We start from the raw sequence: 17479 nt of genomic DNA, 5'->3' as shown, positions 1-17479 counted from the left end.
TTGAAATCATCCTATTGTGAAACTAATTTCCTCTGTGCACTTGATAGCTTTTAGTTCTCCAATAATTTTGTTAGAATTTCCTCATGGTATTTCTCCAGCTGCCTTTTGTGTTTAATGCCAGCTGAGATTAGGTTAACTGGGGAAGGGTGATTTTTATTTTCAAATATAATTTTATCTTTTTCCTCTATGCTATCAGTTTAAAAGATAGAATGAAATAAAATTTAACAAAATATTTAGGCTTTCTTTGGAGGTATTAAGAGCATGGCTGGATTTGCGCAGAGCCAGTGATAATGTTCCTTGTAATAAAGCAGCATTAAGAAAATGAACAAGATGGTCTATAGAGCAAGGGTCTGGTGAAGGGAGATACACCTAGGTCATGGAAGTAATTAGAGGTCAAACTATTAAAAGTTGTTTTTATTTTGAATAGTAGATCTTTGTAGAAACCAAATCAGCACGGGAGATATTAGCTACATTCAGGCTACATGTCGTGTCAGAGATGCTGATCAACAAAATGAGACTGAAATTGAAACTAAGGTTATAAAACCTATTTAGGTCCATTTGCCAAAGAACAGAATCAAGCTGAGAAACTAGAGCAGTGGTTCCCAACCTTTTTCTTCCAACTCACATCCCACTTTAAGTAATCCCTATGTCATTGGTGCTCTGTGATTAGTCAGGGTTTGCTTAAGGTGGGATGTGAGTGGGAAGGGAAGGTTGAGAACCACTGCTCTAGACCCAATTGTTAGCAAAATATTTTACTTGAGAAAAATTGTCATTGGCCCATTTCCTTTGGAGTTATGAAACTGTGCACAACAAGTCAATGAGGTACGATTAAAACAGTGGTTTTCAAATTTATTTCTTTCCACCCACCTTAACAACAAGTCAATGAGGTACGATTAAAACAGTGGTTTTCAAATTTATTTCTTTCCACCCACCTTAAGCAATCCCTTACTAATCACAGAGCACTGATGGCATAGGGAATACTTAAAGCATTGAGTTGGAAGAAAAAGGTTGGGAACCACTGAACTAGATGGATGGTCTTTGGATGAATGAAGGCACTGGAAAGATGGGTGCCAATGGTAGTGTGAAGAGTCGGGCTAATGGATCTGTGGGAATTGAATTTCTGGAAACTTGTGCTTCAGCAAAAGAGTGAAGACATTGGAGCACAAACAAACATACTGGTACAGTACTGAGTTCTGTGGTAGTGAGTTTTAAAATTTCTTCTTGATTTCATGTACTTCAGTGGTATTGTTCATAAAGTTATAGAAATCACAGCTTGGTGGTGCTGGAGCCTCAACAAAATTCTACCTGGCTTTATGAGATAACAGTCATTGCTAATCCGATGTGCCTGCTTTTTGTCCTCAACCTGTACATTTATCATCTTATCCTACACCATTATATTGTGGTAACAGCTGACCTCATTTTGCAGTGGGCTGTGGGAACTGTGAACTGTAAGTGAGGGAGAAAAATCTTCTCATCTATTTTAACTGTTATCACCTCTCAATAAAATAAAATTCACATTTCCCAAAAATATTTTTCTCCATCTGCTGTTTTTTTAAAAAGTTAGTGCTAATGAATAGATATAAAACAAGAATGGATTCAATAGGGAGGGGGTTCAACAGATTTGAAAAGTATGAATAAAGTAAAAGAGGAGGAGTGCATAGGGCATCTTATTGATGACTCAAGAATGAAATATGGGCCAGAAAGTTTGGAAAGGGATAAGAATTTAGCTCTAGCAACGCAGAGAAAAACATGAGAAGGATGTTGAATGTGGCACTGAAGATGCTGTATTTAAATACATGCAGCGTACAAAGGTAGAAGAGCTTAAAGTGCAGTTGTGAGTATAACAGAGATATGGCTGAAGGTGGGTCACATTTGGGAGGAAAAAAAATCCAAGAATAAGCAGCCTATTGAAAAGACGGGGAGGTGGGTAGAGGGGGTAGTGTGGCTCTGTTGGTTTTAAAAATCCTTAGCAAGAAGGGTCATGGGATCAGAGGATGTCGAATCCTTATGGATAAAGTTGAGAAAAGTCTCTGATGGGAGTTACAAACAGGCTTCCAAATAGCAGTCAGGGTGTAGGTGCAAATTGCACAGAAGTTGGAGAGGCATTACAAGGTGGCAATATTATGGTGATCTTTGGTGGGGAGGGTTGGGGAGTGGACTTCAATATGCAGTTAGATTGGGAAAATCAGGTTGGTATTGGATCTTAAGAGAGAGAACTTATGGAATGTGCACAAGATGGCTTTTTAGAACAATCTTTGGTCAAGCTCACGATGAAAAAGGCAATTCTGAATTTGGTGTGCAGTAAAGCTGTTTTAGTTCAGGAGGTTAAGGTAAAAATAACCATTTGGAGGCAATGATTGCAATATGGTAGCATTCACTTCATTTTGAGGGAGAAGCTATAATCTGATGTGCCAATATTACATTTGAGTAAAGGTTAACTATGGAGGAATGAGACAGGAGTTGGCCAGAGTTTGGAAAGGGACCTAAGCAGGGAAGACTGAAAAGCTGCAATGGCAGAAGTTTCCAGGAATTATTTGAAAGACTCTGGATCAGTTCTTCACAAAAAAGAAGCATTTAAAGGGAGGCTGAGGTAACCATGGTGACAAGGGAAGTCAGAGAGCATAAAAGCCAAAGAGAGTGCATGCTGTGTTGAGGGAAGCCAGAGGATTGGGTAGATTTAAAAAAAAAACAACCAACAGAAGGCCACAAAAAATGTAATCAGAGGTGAAGAGAGTGTAAGAGGCACGAGTGGACATAATCACTCGAACATGATACTGGAGGTGTGATAATGGGAAAGAAAGGGATGATCAAAGTAGATATTTTGCATCAGTCTTCACTCAGTAAGACACCAGTGAAGTATCAGAAATTTGAGCCCACTGACTCGCACGTGATCAAGGAAATAGCAACCAGTGATGACTGCATCAATATGGAGAAGTATATGGTATCAGTGACCAGCTATATTAATAAGTGTTCTGTCACCGTCACTGTTCCCAAGACCATGATTACTCTAATCAGAAGCCTTGGATGTCTGCGGAAGTGCGTGTGCTATTCATGAACCGAGATGCTGCCTTCAGAGCAAAAGACAAGGTAGCCCTAGCTATTGCAAGAGCTAAGCTATCTAAGGCCATCAAGGAAGCAAAGTGTGTGCATGCCCAGTGCATTCATAGTCACTTCCTGGACGGCAAGGACATGCAATGCTTGTGGAAGAGCATCCAAGATATCACCAACAACAAGACTACATCATCAGCTTGTGCTAGTGATGTCTCCCTGCTAGATGCACTGAACAACTTCTACGCGTGTTTTGAGGTGAAAAATGACATGGCAGCGAAGAAGACCACCGCTCCTCCAAATGATCACGTGCTGTGTCTTGCAGTGGCCAATGTGAAGAGAGAATTAGGTAAGAATTAGGAAAGCTGCTGGACTGGATAACATTCCAAGCAGAGTGCTCAGGAGATGTGTGGTTTAGCTAGCAGATGTTGTCACCGAGATCTTTAACATCTCCCTGAGAAGCACCCAATGTGTTTCAAAGCCGCCACCATTTTACAATGTGTTGCTCTGACTGGATTTGGAGTATTGAGCCCAGTTTTGGGCTCCATATCTAAGGAAGGATGTGCTGGTGAGGGAAAAAGTCCAGAGGAGGTTTACGAGAATGATCTTGGGGATGAGAGGGTTAACGTGAGTGTTTGCTGGCTCTGGTCTGTCCCTGCTGGATTAAAAGGATAGGGAGTGGGTCTCATCAAATTATATGATGTGGAGAAGCCTTACAATAAAAGGATGTCCTTTTAGAATAGAAATCAAGGGAAGTTTCTTCGGACAGAGTTGTGAATCTGTGGAATTCATTGCCACAGATGGCAGTGTGGCCATTGGGTATATTTAAAGGAGAGGTTGATAGGATCTTGATTCTTCTTCTTTTCTTTTCTTTGGCTTGGCTTCGCGGACGAAGATTTATGGAGGGGGTAAAAAGTCCACGTCAGCTGCAGGCTCGTTTGTGGCTGACCAGTCCGATGCGGGACAGGCAGACACGATTGCAGCGGTTGCAAGGGAAAATTGGTTGGTTGGGGTTGGGTGTTGGGTTTTTCCTCCTTTGCCTTTTGTCAGTGAGGTGGGCTCTGCGGTCTTCTTCAAAGGAGGCTGCTGCCCGCCAAACTGTGAGGCGCCAAGATGCACGGTTTGAGGCGTTATCAGCCCACTGGCGGTGGTCAATGTGGCAGGCACCAAGAGATTTCTTTAGGCAGTCCTTGTACCTTTTCTTTGGTGCACCTCTGTCACGGTGGCCAGTGGAGAGCTCGCCATATAATACGATCTTGGGAAGGCGATGGTCTTCCATTCTGGAGACGTGACCCATCCAGCGCAGCTGGATCTTCAGCAGCGTGGACTCGATGCTGTCGACCTCTGCCATCTCGAGTACCTCGACGTTAGGGGTGTGAGCGCTCCAATGGATGTTGAGGATGGAGCGGAGACAACGCTGGTGGAAGCGTTCTAGGAGCCGTAGGTGGTGCCGGTAGAGGACCCATGATTCGGAGCCGAACAGGAGTGTGGGTATGACAACGGCTCTGTATACGCTTATCTTTGTGAGGTTTTTCAGTTGGTTGTTTTTCCAGACTCTTTTGTGTAGTCTTCCAAAGGCGCTATTTGCCTTGGCGAGTCTGTTGTCTATCTCATTGTCGATCCTTGCATCTGATGAAATGGTGCAGCCGAGATAGGTAAACTGGTTGACCGTTTTGAGTTTTGTGTGCCCGATGGAGATGTGGGGGGGCTGGTAGTCATGGTGGGGAGCTGGCTGATGGAGGACCTCAGTTTTCTTCAGGCTGACTTCCAGGCCAAACATTTTGGCAGTTTCCGCAAAGCAGGACGTCAAGCGCTGAAGAGCTGGCTCTGAATGGGCAACTAAAGCGGCATCATCTGCAAAGAGTAGTTCATGGACAAGTTTCTCTTGTGTCTTGGTGTGAGCTTGCAGGCGCCTCAGATTGAAGAGACTGCCATCCGTGCGGTACCAGATGTAAACAGCGTCTTCATTGTTGGGGTCTTTCATGGCTTGGTTCAGCATCATGCTGAAGAAGATTGAAAAGAGGGTTGGTGCGAGAACACAGCCTTGCTTCACGCCATTGTTAATGGAGAAGGGTTCAGAGAGCTCATTGCTGTATCTGACCCGACCTTGTTGGTTTTCGTGCAGTTGGATAATCATGTTGAGGAACTTTGGGGGACATCCGATGCGCTCTAGTATTTGCCAAAGCCCTTTCCTGCTCACGGTGTCTTGATTAGTAAGGTGTTAAAAGTTATAGGTAAAAACAAGAAAATGGGGTTGAAAGGAAAAATTTGATGGCTGAAAGGCCTAATTCTGCTTCCATGTCTTATGATTTTTCAAAATACCAGAAGGTAGTACAGGCTGAAACTCTAATCCAGCAATTTCTGGACTGGCAACTCGCACAGTCTGACATCTTTTAAATCTGTAGTACAGAGTTACACTAATTAGCTAATTCTAGGATCTTTTCTCATCTGTAGCTAACATAACAGTGAAATTTTTGCTATCTTGGCCAACGGTGTTTCTGACTTTCAGAAACTTGGGTTACAGCCAGTCTTCAGAATCCTTCCAAGAACTGGGGAGTACCTATGGAGTTGAGCAAGAAAAGCTGTAGATGTCTGGCTGAGTGCAATACACACGTGCTGAAGAACCTCTGCAGGTCACACAACATCTAAACACTTTAGGTCCTTTGTCAGAAATCAGAAAAAACAGGTAGACATCTGAATAAAAAGGGAGGGGAGGGGGAAAGGTGAGAGGAGCTCAGGCTAAAAGATGGTAATGGCTATATACAGATGGGAGAGTAGGAGAGAAAGAAGCTGAGAAATGATAGGGGAGAGGGCAGTGGGCTAAGAATAGTACCTCTCCAATAGAAGGAAAGGAAGTGGATGGAGAGCTGGAGGAAAGGAAACAAAAGGATCAGTAAGAGATGGACCGGGGGAAGGGGTGAACAAAATTTGAGAAATCGATATTTATGTCATTTGGTTGGAGACTGCTGGGATAGAATGGAAGGTATTCCTCCAATTTGCAGCACAATTTCTGCCACCTACAATCGCTGCCCACCACCAGACACATCTTCCCCCCTCAGCTTTTCATAGGGGCTGTTCTTTCTCAGACTCCCTCGCCCACGTATCCCTTCCCATCAGTTACTCCCTTCGTTCTTACCCCTGTGACCACAAGAAATGCAGCACGTGCACTTTCACCTTCTCCCTCTCAACTATTTGGGGCTCAAACAGTTCTTCCAAGTGAAGTAACACTTCACTTGTGAAACTGTAGGTACTCTCATTGTGGCCTCCTCTACATTGGAGAGACTGGATGAAAACAGAGAGCACCTATGCTCTGTCTGCTGCCACAGCAATAATTTCCCAGTAACCAACCATTTCAATTGGATACACCATTGCCGCACTGTCACGTTTATCCCTGGCCTTGTATTGACAAATCAAGGTTACCTGCAAATTGGAGTCACAATGCTTTATATTCTGCCTCAGCAATCTCCAACTAGATGGTATTCATATCAATTTCAGTTACCCCCCTAACCTGGTCTCTCTCTTTCCCTACCCCTCTCTCTCCCATTTCCCCACTCCCTTCCCTATATAGGAGCGCTACCCTTCTTAGCCCTCGCCCTGTCACATATCAGTTTCAATCCTCCCACATGTGTTCACCTATTACCTCTCACCTGTTAGCCTATACTCCTTCCCTTTCTGTCCTTTCTCCTCCTGCACCTGTCATAATGAATTTGTATGAGATGTACCGGAAGTCACGTGGTATAAGAGAGAGATAAGAGCACAAGCAGGAGAACAAAGGAAACGGGAGAATAAAGACCCTGAGAAGTTTACCTGATAAAACTTGTGTTCGATGTTTTATTAACTTCACATTTCGGGCCACAAATGTGACAGCACCTTCCCCCCACCATTTTATTCAGGTGTCTACCTGTTTTTCCATATTCTTGATGAAGGGCTTAGGTCCCAACATTGGTTATCTTTTACTACTTATGGTTGCTGCATGGCCTGCTGAGTTTTTCTAGCACTTTTGTGTATTGCTGGTGAGTACCTATATTTGAATAGTTCTGCTCTAAGGAGGATTATGGAAGAAAATTGTGGGATTGCATTTTTTTGTGGTCTAGCCCTAGTCAATCCCAATGGTGCTCGATCGGAAAATGTTAGCATGTACTAGAATAGAGTATATTTCCCTGTATCCAAAATGTTTGGGACTGGACATTTTTCAGTTTTTTTCGGTTATTGGAACAATGGCGTTAAGCAGCTCAGTAGCATCAGCAGAATCTTGCATCAGCGGTAAAACAACAGCAGTCTTTTCGAGCATGAAATGATGTTTAATATATACCATAAAACAACTTGATCTCTGCTTACAAAATAAGATAAATGCAGCACCAAACACTAGAAATTCTCCTTGATACCTTTTTCAAATGTCTCCTCCATTGTCATCTGCCTCATTAACAATGGTTTATGTTTTAGAAGTGCCTCTTTGATACTGACATGATTTTGGTGTTCTGTTATGAATGCACGCTGCTCTAGTCCTTCAATAGGTCCATCACACATTTTTCACCATGTCGTCTACATGCACTTTTTTAAATATTTAATTTTAAAAGACTCAAGCAAATAAATACAAACGATATAAGACATTTTTAAAATCACACAAAATAATATCCATATGCGCGCACGCACGCACGCACGCACACACCCACACCCACCCACGCACACATGCACACACACACCCACACACACCTGTGCGCGCATACACCCACGCGCACCCACACCCACCCGCGCACCCACCCGCGCACCCACCCGCGCACCCACCCGCGCACCCGCCCGCGCACCCGCCCGCGCACCCGCCCGCGCACCCGCCCGCGCACCCGCCCGCGCACCCGCCCGCGCACCCGCCCGCGCACCCGCCCGCGCACCCGCCCGCGCACCCGCCCGCGCACCCGCCCGCGCACCCGCCCGCGCACCCGCCCGCGCACCCGCCCGCGCACCCGCCCGCGCACCCGCCCGCGCACCCGCCCGCGCACCCGCCCGCGCACCCGCCCGCGCACCCGCCCGCGCACCCGCCCGCGCACCCGCCCGCGCACCCGCCCGCGCACCCGCCCGCGCACCCGCCCGCGCACCCGCCCGCGCACCCGCCCGCGCACCCGCCCGCACGCCCACACCCCCACCCGCGCACATGCACGCACCCACACGCGCGTGCGCGCACACACATACACCCACGCACACATGCACACACACTCACCCACACCCACCCACACATGCACACACACCCACCCACGCACACATGCACACACACACCCACCCACCCACGCACACACCCACACCCACCCACACACACACCCACACGTGCGTGCACACACACACACTCACATCCACCCACACATACACGCACACACACACCCACACACCCACATCCACCCACACATATACACATGCACGCACCCACCCACGCACACATACACACCCGCACGCACACACCCGCACCCACCACGCACCCACGCACACATGCACCCACCCACGCACACACCCACACGCGCGTGCACACACACACCCACACACACTCACATCCACCCACACATACGCACACACCCACACCCACCCACACACACACCCACACGTGCGTGCACACACACACTCACATCCACCCACACATACACGCACACACACACCCACACACACCCACACATATACACACGCACGCACCCACCCACGCACACACGCACACATACACACCCGCACGCACGCACACACCCACACGCGCGTGCACACACACCCACACACACTCACATCCACCCACACATACACGCACACACACACACACACCTACATCCACCCACACATATACACACGCACACACCCACCCACACACACGCGCGTGCACACACCCACACACACTCACATCCACCCACACGTACACGCACACACACACCCACACCCACATCCACCCACACATATACACACGCACGCACCCACCCACGCACACACGCACACATACACACCCGCACGCACACACCCGCACCCACCACGCACCCACGCACACATGCACCCACCCACGCACACACCCACACGCGCGTGCACACACACACCCACACACACTCACATCCACCCACACATACGCACACACCCACACCCACCCACACACACACCCACACGTGCGTGCACACACACACTCACATCCACCCACACATACACGCACACACACACCCACACACACCCACACATATACACACGCACGCACCCACCCACGCACACACGCACACATACACACCCGCACGCACGCACACACCCACACGCGCGTGCACACACACCCACACACACTCACATCCACCCACACATACACGCACACACACACCTACATCCACCCACACATATACACACGCACACACCCACCCACACACACGCGCGTGCACACACCCACACACACTCACATCCACCCACACGTACACGCACACACACACCCACACCCACATCCACCCACACATATACACACGCACGCACCCACCCACGCACACACGCACACATACACACCCGCACGCACACACCCGCACCCACCACGCACCCACGCACACATGCACCCACCCACGCACACACCCACACGCGCGTGCACACACACACCCACACACACTCACATCCACCCACACATACACGCACGCACCCACCCACGCACACATACGCACTCACCCACGCACACATACACACCCGCACGCACACACCCACACCCACCACGCACCCACCCACGCACACATGCACCCACCCACGCACACATGCACCCACCCACGCACACATGCACCCACCCACGCACACATGCACCCACCCACGCACACATGCACCCACCCACCCACACATGCACCCACCCACCCACACATGCACCCACACATGCACCCACCCACCCACACACCCGCACGCACACACCCACCCTCCCACCCACGCACACACCCACATCCACCCACACATACACACACACGTGCACACGCGCACACACACTCACACTCACCCAAGTGCGTGCACACCAACCCCCACGCATGCACACACCCACACCCACGCACGCATGCGCACACGCACGCACGCACGCCCGCCCGCCCACACCCACATGCACACACACACCCACCCACATCCACCCACACATACACACGCACGCACCCACCCATGCACACCCGCACGCACACACCCACCCACACCCACGCACACATGCACACACACACATCCACCCACACATACACCCACACTCACCCAAGTGCGCGCACACACCCCCCCCACGCACGCACACCCCCACACCCACGCACACATGCACACACGCACGCACACACCCACACCACGCACGCACGCCCGCCCACGCACGCACGCACCCACCCACACCCACGCACACATACACACACACACACCCACACTCACCCAAGTGCGCGCACACCCCCCCCATGCACGCACACCCCCACACCCACGCACACATGCGCACACGCACGCACACACCCACACCATGCATGCCCGCCCGCCCACGCACGCACACCCACACCCACATGCACACTCACACACCCACCCTCATCCACCCACACATACACGCACGCACGCACACCCACACCCACACATGCACACACCCACCCACCCACGCACACATGCACACACATACACACACCCACACACCCGCACGCCCCCCCGCGCGCCCCCCCTTGCACCCCCCCCCCCCCCCCCGCGCACACACATATTTTCCCCCTTCCCTGGACATTAAATAAATCATAAAAGGCAAAGGAAACAAAATTAAAACAGATAGTCTGTACTACAGTCTCTTTATTTATCAGTCACGATCATTTGTATCTTAATTTTTTTTTCTTACGTGGATCATATCTGTGCACCTATGTGGCTCAGGTACGGCTGCTACACTTCAATAAACATGTCATACTACTGATACGGGTTATATATAAATATGTCTTTAAAAGAAATAGATTGCAGGGGTTTAGTGTGTAGGTCACTTCACAAACAGAGTAACACTTCACAAAAGACATCTCATTTAAAATGTTTGTAATGTATTGTATTTGAGCTTTTTATTTACTAAATTCTTGTATTTTTCTTCAGACTGATTCTTGATATTTTTCCAATTAAGCTATGTTCTGTTCCAAATTATTAGTTTATTTCATATACTTTTTTTTAAACCATGTAGAATATCCAATTATCTGGGCCCTTAAATATGCCTTCAACATATTCTAAATTTAAAAAAAAAATATTATCAGTAGAGGGGCAGTTTGTCTCACAGAACAATTCTATCTGAGTTCTAATAAAGCTACAAAATTTGGGTTTTCCCAACAACAGTGAATTTAGTCACCATCTATATGCCGTTGCTTTCTTATCTGGCATTATCATGGACAAGGTCAGGGGTGAATGATCTGACAGCAGCTGAGCCTTGTACTCGGACTCCAAATCAATTCTAGTGTAGGAGTCATGTTGTATTGAATAAAAAGAGTAATCTCTTTCTCGGGTTTAGCTTTCTCCAAGTATCTATAAGGTCCAGGTCTTTCAAGGTAGTCTTTGCCATCTTGGCTCTCGTCACTTTCTTGGTTGATTTATCCATGACTAGATCCAGACAAAAATTGAAATCTCCTCTAATTAATATATTTTCATTCCCGTCAGCTACTTACAAAAATATTTCCAGTATAAATTTTTCATTTTCAAAACTTTGGGTATATATATTCATGATTGTCCAGGATTCTGAATACATTTGACAATGTATCATTGTGAATCTTCCCAGACTGGCCCTAGAACATTCTTTCCAATCAAAATTTGCCATTCCCCTGGCTCTGGAATTAAAGGAGGATGCTGCCACATGGTCTACCCATTCCCTCTTCAATTTATTGAGTTTTTGGTTTGTAAGATGGGTTTCTTGTAAAAATACAATATCAGTTTGAAGCTTCTTAAGTTGTGCCGAGGCTTTTTTTCATTGTTCCATTTAGTCTATAAACATTAAAGCTCAGTTTTCCGTACAAATTTCTGAGTGTAAAACAAAACCTAAATGAATTAACAAAACCAAAACAAATATTTCAAACAGAAACATAAAAAGCCCCAAAGTATTTCCCCCAAAACAAACTAAAAAGGTTAAAAATCAACAAACCTGAAATAATAAAAAATATTGCATTTCCCCCACCCCCTTCTCTTCCACCCTTCCATCTCCTCGCCAATCCCTTCTGGTATCTATGCCCCTATGACAGGTGCCAACTACCCCCTTTTTATTAAGCGTGCCTGTCCACCTCCAAATTTTGTCAACCTCCTATTCTGTTTCATTTCTTCCTGTCTGAGACCCCTTTATTCCCTTTCAAATCATCTTTATCAATAAATATAAGAATATGACATAATTAATAAAACCATAAATCATGTAACCATAAAGCACTATAGCATATATATATAAATATATATATATATACACATACATACATATATATACACACACACATACATATATATATATACACACACATACATATATATATACACATACATACATATTTATATATATATATATATATACACGCACACATACATATATATATATATATAAAACCCCACTTATTATGTAACAGTGTGACATTATAACAAATTTGTAACCCCACAATCCCTTTAACAATTATATATATATAAATATATATATATATTAAAAACCCAACCATATATTTTAAAACAATATAACATGTACATTCTCAGTCCATCATAACAATAAATCACCTATTAACAATAAATCTAACAATATTAAATTACAGAAGTTCATATAAATAATATAACCATATGTCAATATAACAGCCCATTATAACTATATTTTTATGCAGTGTTAACAGTCATTTTCATCACACTCTCCTTGATGCAGAACATTTTCAGCCATTTCACCATTGGTCAGTGAATGAATAACTGGAGCCTCATTATCAATGTTAAAAACTTCTTCAATATCCACTTCTAGTTTACTGATGAACTCTGAACATGTATCTTTTGTACATGTAAAGAGGTCACACAACATTTTTTTCCTCACCTGGCATACGGAATCCTTCAAAATCATCATTACTGAACATAGTCATGTAAGCTCCGCAATAATGTTTGGTTTTTGGATCTTTTTGTTTTTCAGAACTTCGGATATTTCATGGTAGCCTATAAAAATGTGGTCTTAGTTTAGATTGTTTAATCGTTCAAACTACCTTTCATCCTTGCACTTTGGAATAGAAATCAATGAATTTAGACCCAGCCAATATCTGATAAACCAAGAGTTTGCTCTTGAAGGATCCTGTTAGGGCTGGCTCCTGTCAGCACAGATCTGTGAGAAGAAATGTACATTTGACACAAGATTTTGCAGGCGTGAAATATGTGGAATTGAATGTGTTGAATTTGGAATGAATTACCAGGCTGGTGCAGTGACTGTCCTGAATGCTGAGACAAAAATCACAATATTCAATCCTGCTCTGTACTATTTAGCCAAATGTGTATTTTGTAATATATAATATTGTATTACGATGTGCTTCATTCTTTGAAACAGAAAAGCAGGGTTTTCATTAATATATGATTTTAGTTCCATGATGCCCTATAAGAATATGGTATTGGAGAAGCTCAGCAGGTTGTACAATTTAGCCACTGAATGGTGGGATTACCTTGTATTTTCAAGCTGGAAATAGACTTTGCTGGCTGGGGGTTGTAAATTGGTCCCAACTTTTACATGCACTGTGTGCTTGCTTCACTGATATCATTACCATCAAAACTGAGATACAATGAGCTCAGTCAACTGTAATATGCAATTGATTTAAAAACTCTTGGAAATTATTTTGTTGAAAATTTCCATTCTATGCGATCCGTGATGTTAGCTATAAATAAGAATTTTCTGCATAGGCAGGGGACAAAAGACTCAACAAACTTTTTATGGACTCCTCCCTTATCTAAACACCCACACTGCTCACTTTTTTTTGAGTTACTATGTTATATTTTATCTTATCCTTGGCTATTGTTAGTCTTTCAGGGTTTTTGTATTTCTCAGTTGGAATACCAGGTGGAGTTGAACAAGAAAATCTTCAGTTGCTGTGATTGTACTTTACACAAAAATGCTGGAGAAACTCGGCAAATCACGCAGTGTTCTTTATGTACAAGAGCTGACCTCATATTGTGGACATCTGATTTAAACCTATTTCATGTGCAACATGATAATTCTATAATTTGCTGAGTTGTCCATTGACTGTTTTACTGACCATTTTCAAAGTTCCAACTGCCATTGCACATGTATTTAGAGTGTAATTATAAATAATGCTTTGAAACTCACTGGAAACTTGTTGAGAAAGGTGGTATGGAAAATTTTGGTGCGATACTTTGAAAGGAAAAAAAAAAGTGCCTTGCCATGTAATCTATAGCATTAACAAAGCCTTGCAATTGAGTATGGTTGGCTTAATGATCAATGTGCTGTACGCATTGTGCTTTGCAGAACTAATGTTATCTGTTGATTCATTACTGTTTTGGGACTTTTAGTTAGGATTAGCAGTGATTGAAACTAATTTCACTAGGTAACTTACTTTCAGAATTAAATGATGTACTATAGCAAAAATATTAATTAAATGCTATATAAAATGTTATTTGATTGGAAAAGGTAGATACAGCACATAAAGTTAGAATATTTCTGTCCATATTACAACATTAGGCCATTCAGTACTTTTTTTTAAACCTTTTTCCTGTAATATCTAAAATTGTAATGCTGGTTACCACTATTACCACTACCATTACTACCACCACTACTGCCGCCACCACTGCTGCCGCCACCACTGCTGCCGCCACCACTGCTGCCGCCACCACTGCTGCCGCCACCACTGCTGCCGCCACCACTGCTGCCGCCACCACTGCTGCCGCCACCACTGCTGCCGCCACCACTGCTGCCGCCACCACTGCTGCCGCCACCACTGCTGCCGCTGCCGCCACTACCGCTACTACCACCACTACCACCACCACTACTACTAATAGGTTGAATAGAACTATTGAAACAGATTCCATCGATCTTAGTTGTTGAAAATAAGCTACTCTTTCTAATCCAAAGTGATAATGCATTTGGATGTGATAATTGTACTGTAATAGGAAACACTAACAAGAGATAATTTGTGTATGTTCTGATATTTAAAACTATAAAGACTATTTATTTACATTGCAACCCAGGTCTTTTCAAAATTGTCTTGTCTGAGTTCATCTCAGGGGAACTTTAAAACTTTAGACTTTTTTCAGCTGTTCATCACTCTAATACAGAGGTTTTAAGCCAGGTAATATCTGCCTTTCAAACGCTTCACCTACTTGTGTGAACACATTGAAGGCTAATGGGTGGGGGGGGGGGGGGTTCTGAACTTACCCAGCTTTTATCCACCAAGGTAGGTAGTGTTAGAGGCAAAGCAGGCCAGTTCAAAAGTGTGAGCCAAGTCGAACAGGAAGGGAAGATGATGTCTTGTGTGTGCAACATAAATCCATAATCCCAGGCCGTCTGAGCTCCGACATCCCTGACGCATATGTCCGAGCTCCCGATGCCCCAGGCTGTCCCTTTAGCATCCCCATCATCCTCACCATCCAGCATTTAATTTTAATGTAATACTTCATTCTTCTATCTCCAGTGTGCTTTCAGCTTGGTACATTGCAGTAATTTTTTTTTCAGTGTAAATGACTTTTGAATAAAGGTTTGAAGAACAAAAAAATTAAATTCAGAAAAATGCATTGAACTATTCAGGGAATTGTAATATCTCACCAAAGGCAGTATATTCATATGTAAGCATATAGCTGGCTATCACTCATCACTTGTCCTCATTTCAGTAACATCCAGCATTGAGAATTTCCCATATACCTATAGTTCAATTAGAAGTTTCAAAACCCCAAGATGTTCAGCATTGTGGATAATTCTATGCTCCTATGATGCTTCCAAGTAACTCAAGTGTACCATTAAAACAAAGTACACCATTCAGAGCAATGTCACTGCCCGGCGCAAATGTTTTACATCACACGAGACACCAACACTGCTGTGCTACACTCTCCATCTCTTTTGGTCTGGGAAGCTGGCTTATTGTGTAAAAGGACTCACCCGGCATTTCTTCTGTGTTGAACAAACAAGCCAACTTCCAGAAACTGCTTGTGTATACAGCAATAATGTGATTTTTCAGTGTAAAAAGGGATTAATATTGGCAGAATGTTGGAAGTTGTAGAATTTGCTGCAGGCTACAATTTACTCTGTGCAGTTTAATTCACACATTGATCAGAGAATAATTCCGTCTTTGTTTAAATTTACTAACTTTTTAGCACATTGATAGTCTAAATAAACAAATTACTACTGAATAACTGGAACATTTTATAAACACAGGCCAAACTAAATTAATTCAGAATAAATATATTTATCTTGAAAAAATATCTAACTAGATAATTGCCACCAAATTAGCATTAACTACAATTGTACAATGCAGGCAATCAGGAAAATTTTGGTGGTATGACATTACCAATTAGTCCCATCCCCGTAGGCTGAATTTTTTCTTTCTTGCCTACTTCCCCTTTATAAAAAAAATTGCCAGTGTTCCTGGAAATACACAGGAGACTATAACATCATTTTCTCCCACTGATGCAACTTGACCTGCTAATTTGCTGTGGCAGATTGTGTTTGGTGCCATTTTTATTATTTAGACATTTAGCATGATAACAGGCCTTTTTTGGTCCACGAGCCCATGCCACCCAATTAAACTACAACCATGGTACATTTTTGAACAGTGGAAGGAAACCAGAGTACTGGTGGAAACCCATGCAGATTTGGGGAGAATTTACAAATTCCTCACAGTGCCAGATTCAAACCTGGGTTCCTGGTGGTGTAACAGCATTGTGCGAACCGCTGTGGTAACCATGACACCCTTCCACCCACCCACCCTTCATGTCTGAAGATGACATTTGATCAGTTTTCTGACCTTGAAAGCTCTCCAGACATTGAGCATTAGTGGCTGTGCTTAAGTGTGCAGGCCACACGATCCATTCTCATTCTTTCTCTTCCATACTCTTATCTCTGACTTGCTTTTTAGTCTATGCATCAGTCTTTGGCTTGGCTTCGCGGATGAAGATTTATGGAGGGGGTAAAAAGTCCACGTCAGCTGCAGGCTCGTTTGTGGCTGACAAGTCCGATGCGGGACAGGCAGACACGATTGCAGCGGTTGCAAGGGAAAATTGGTTGGTTGGGGTTGGGTGTTGGGTTTTAAAAGACCTGACTGATTTTTTAGTTTTGCCCTCTATCTAAGATTGCAGAGAGTCTTGTTGCAGTGCCTTACATCGCACAATGAGCTTGCAACTTTACTACTTTATTGGAATAGTGCTGGAGCCAGGTGTCAAGTGGAGACGATGAAAACTTTTTTCATTTAAGTGCATCACAGCTGATGGATGGTTTTAAAACAATATAATTAAAGAAATAGGCCATTAATCTCTTTTATTACCTTCTCCACTGTTTAAAAGATCA

At 44.5% G+C, this 17479-nt stretch overlaps 1 protein-coding gene across 5 annotated transcripts in view; it reads left to right on the top strand.

Annotated features, from left to right (window-relative positions):
- Window positions 1-17479, top strand: part of pisd (phosphatidylserine decarboxylase) — a 165917-nt gene that overhangs the window by 42417 nt on the left and 106021 nt on the right. The window lies entirely within an intron of this gene.

This window comes from Narcine bancroftii, chromosome 4 (genome assembly GCF_036971445.1).
Source record: "Narcine bancroftii isolate sNarBan1 chromosome 4, sNarBan1.hap1, whole genome shotgun sequence".
Lineage (NCBI taxonomy): Eukaryota > Metazoa > Chordata > Chondrichthyes > Torpediniformes > Narcinidae > Narcine > Narcine bancroftii.
This window is presented reverse-complemented; position numbering and strand designations above follow the sequence as displayed.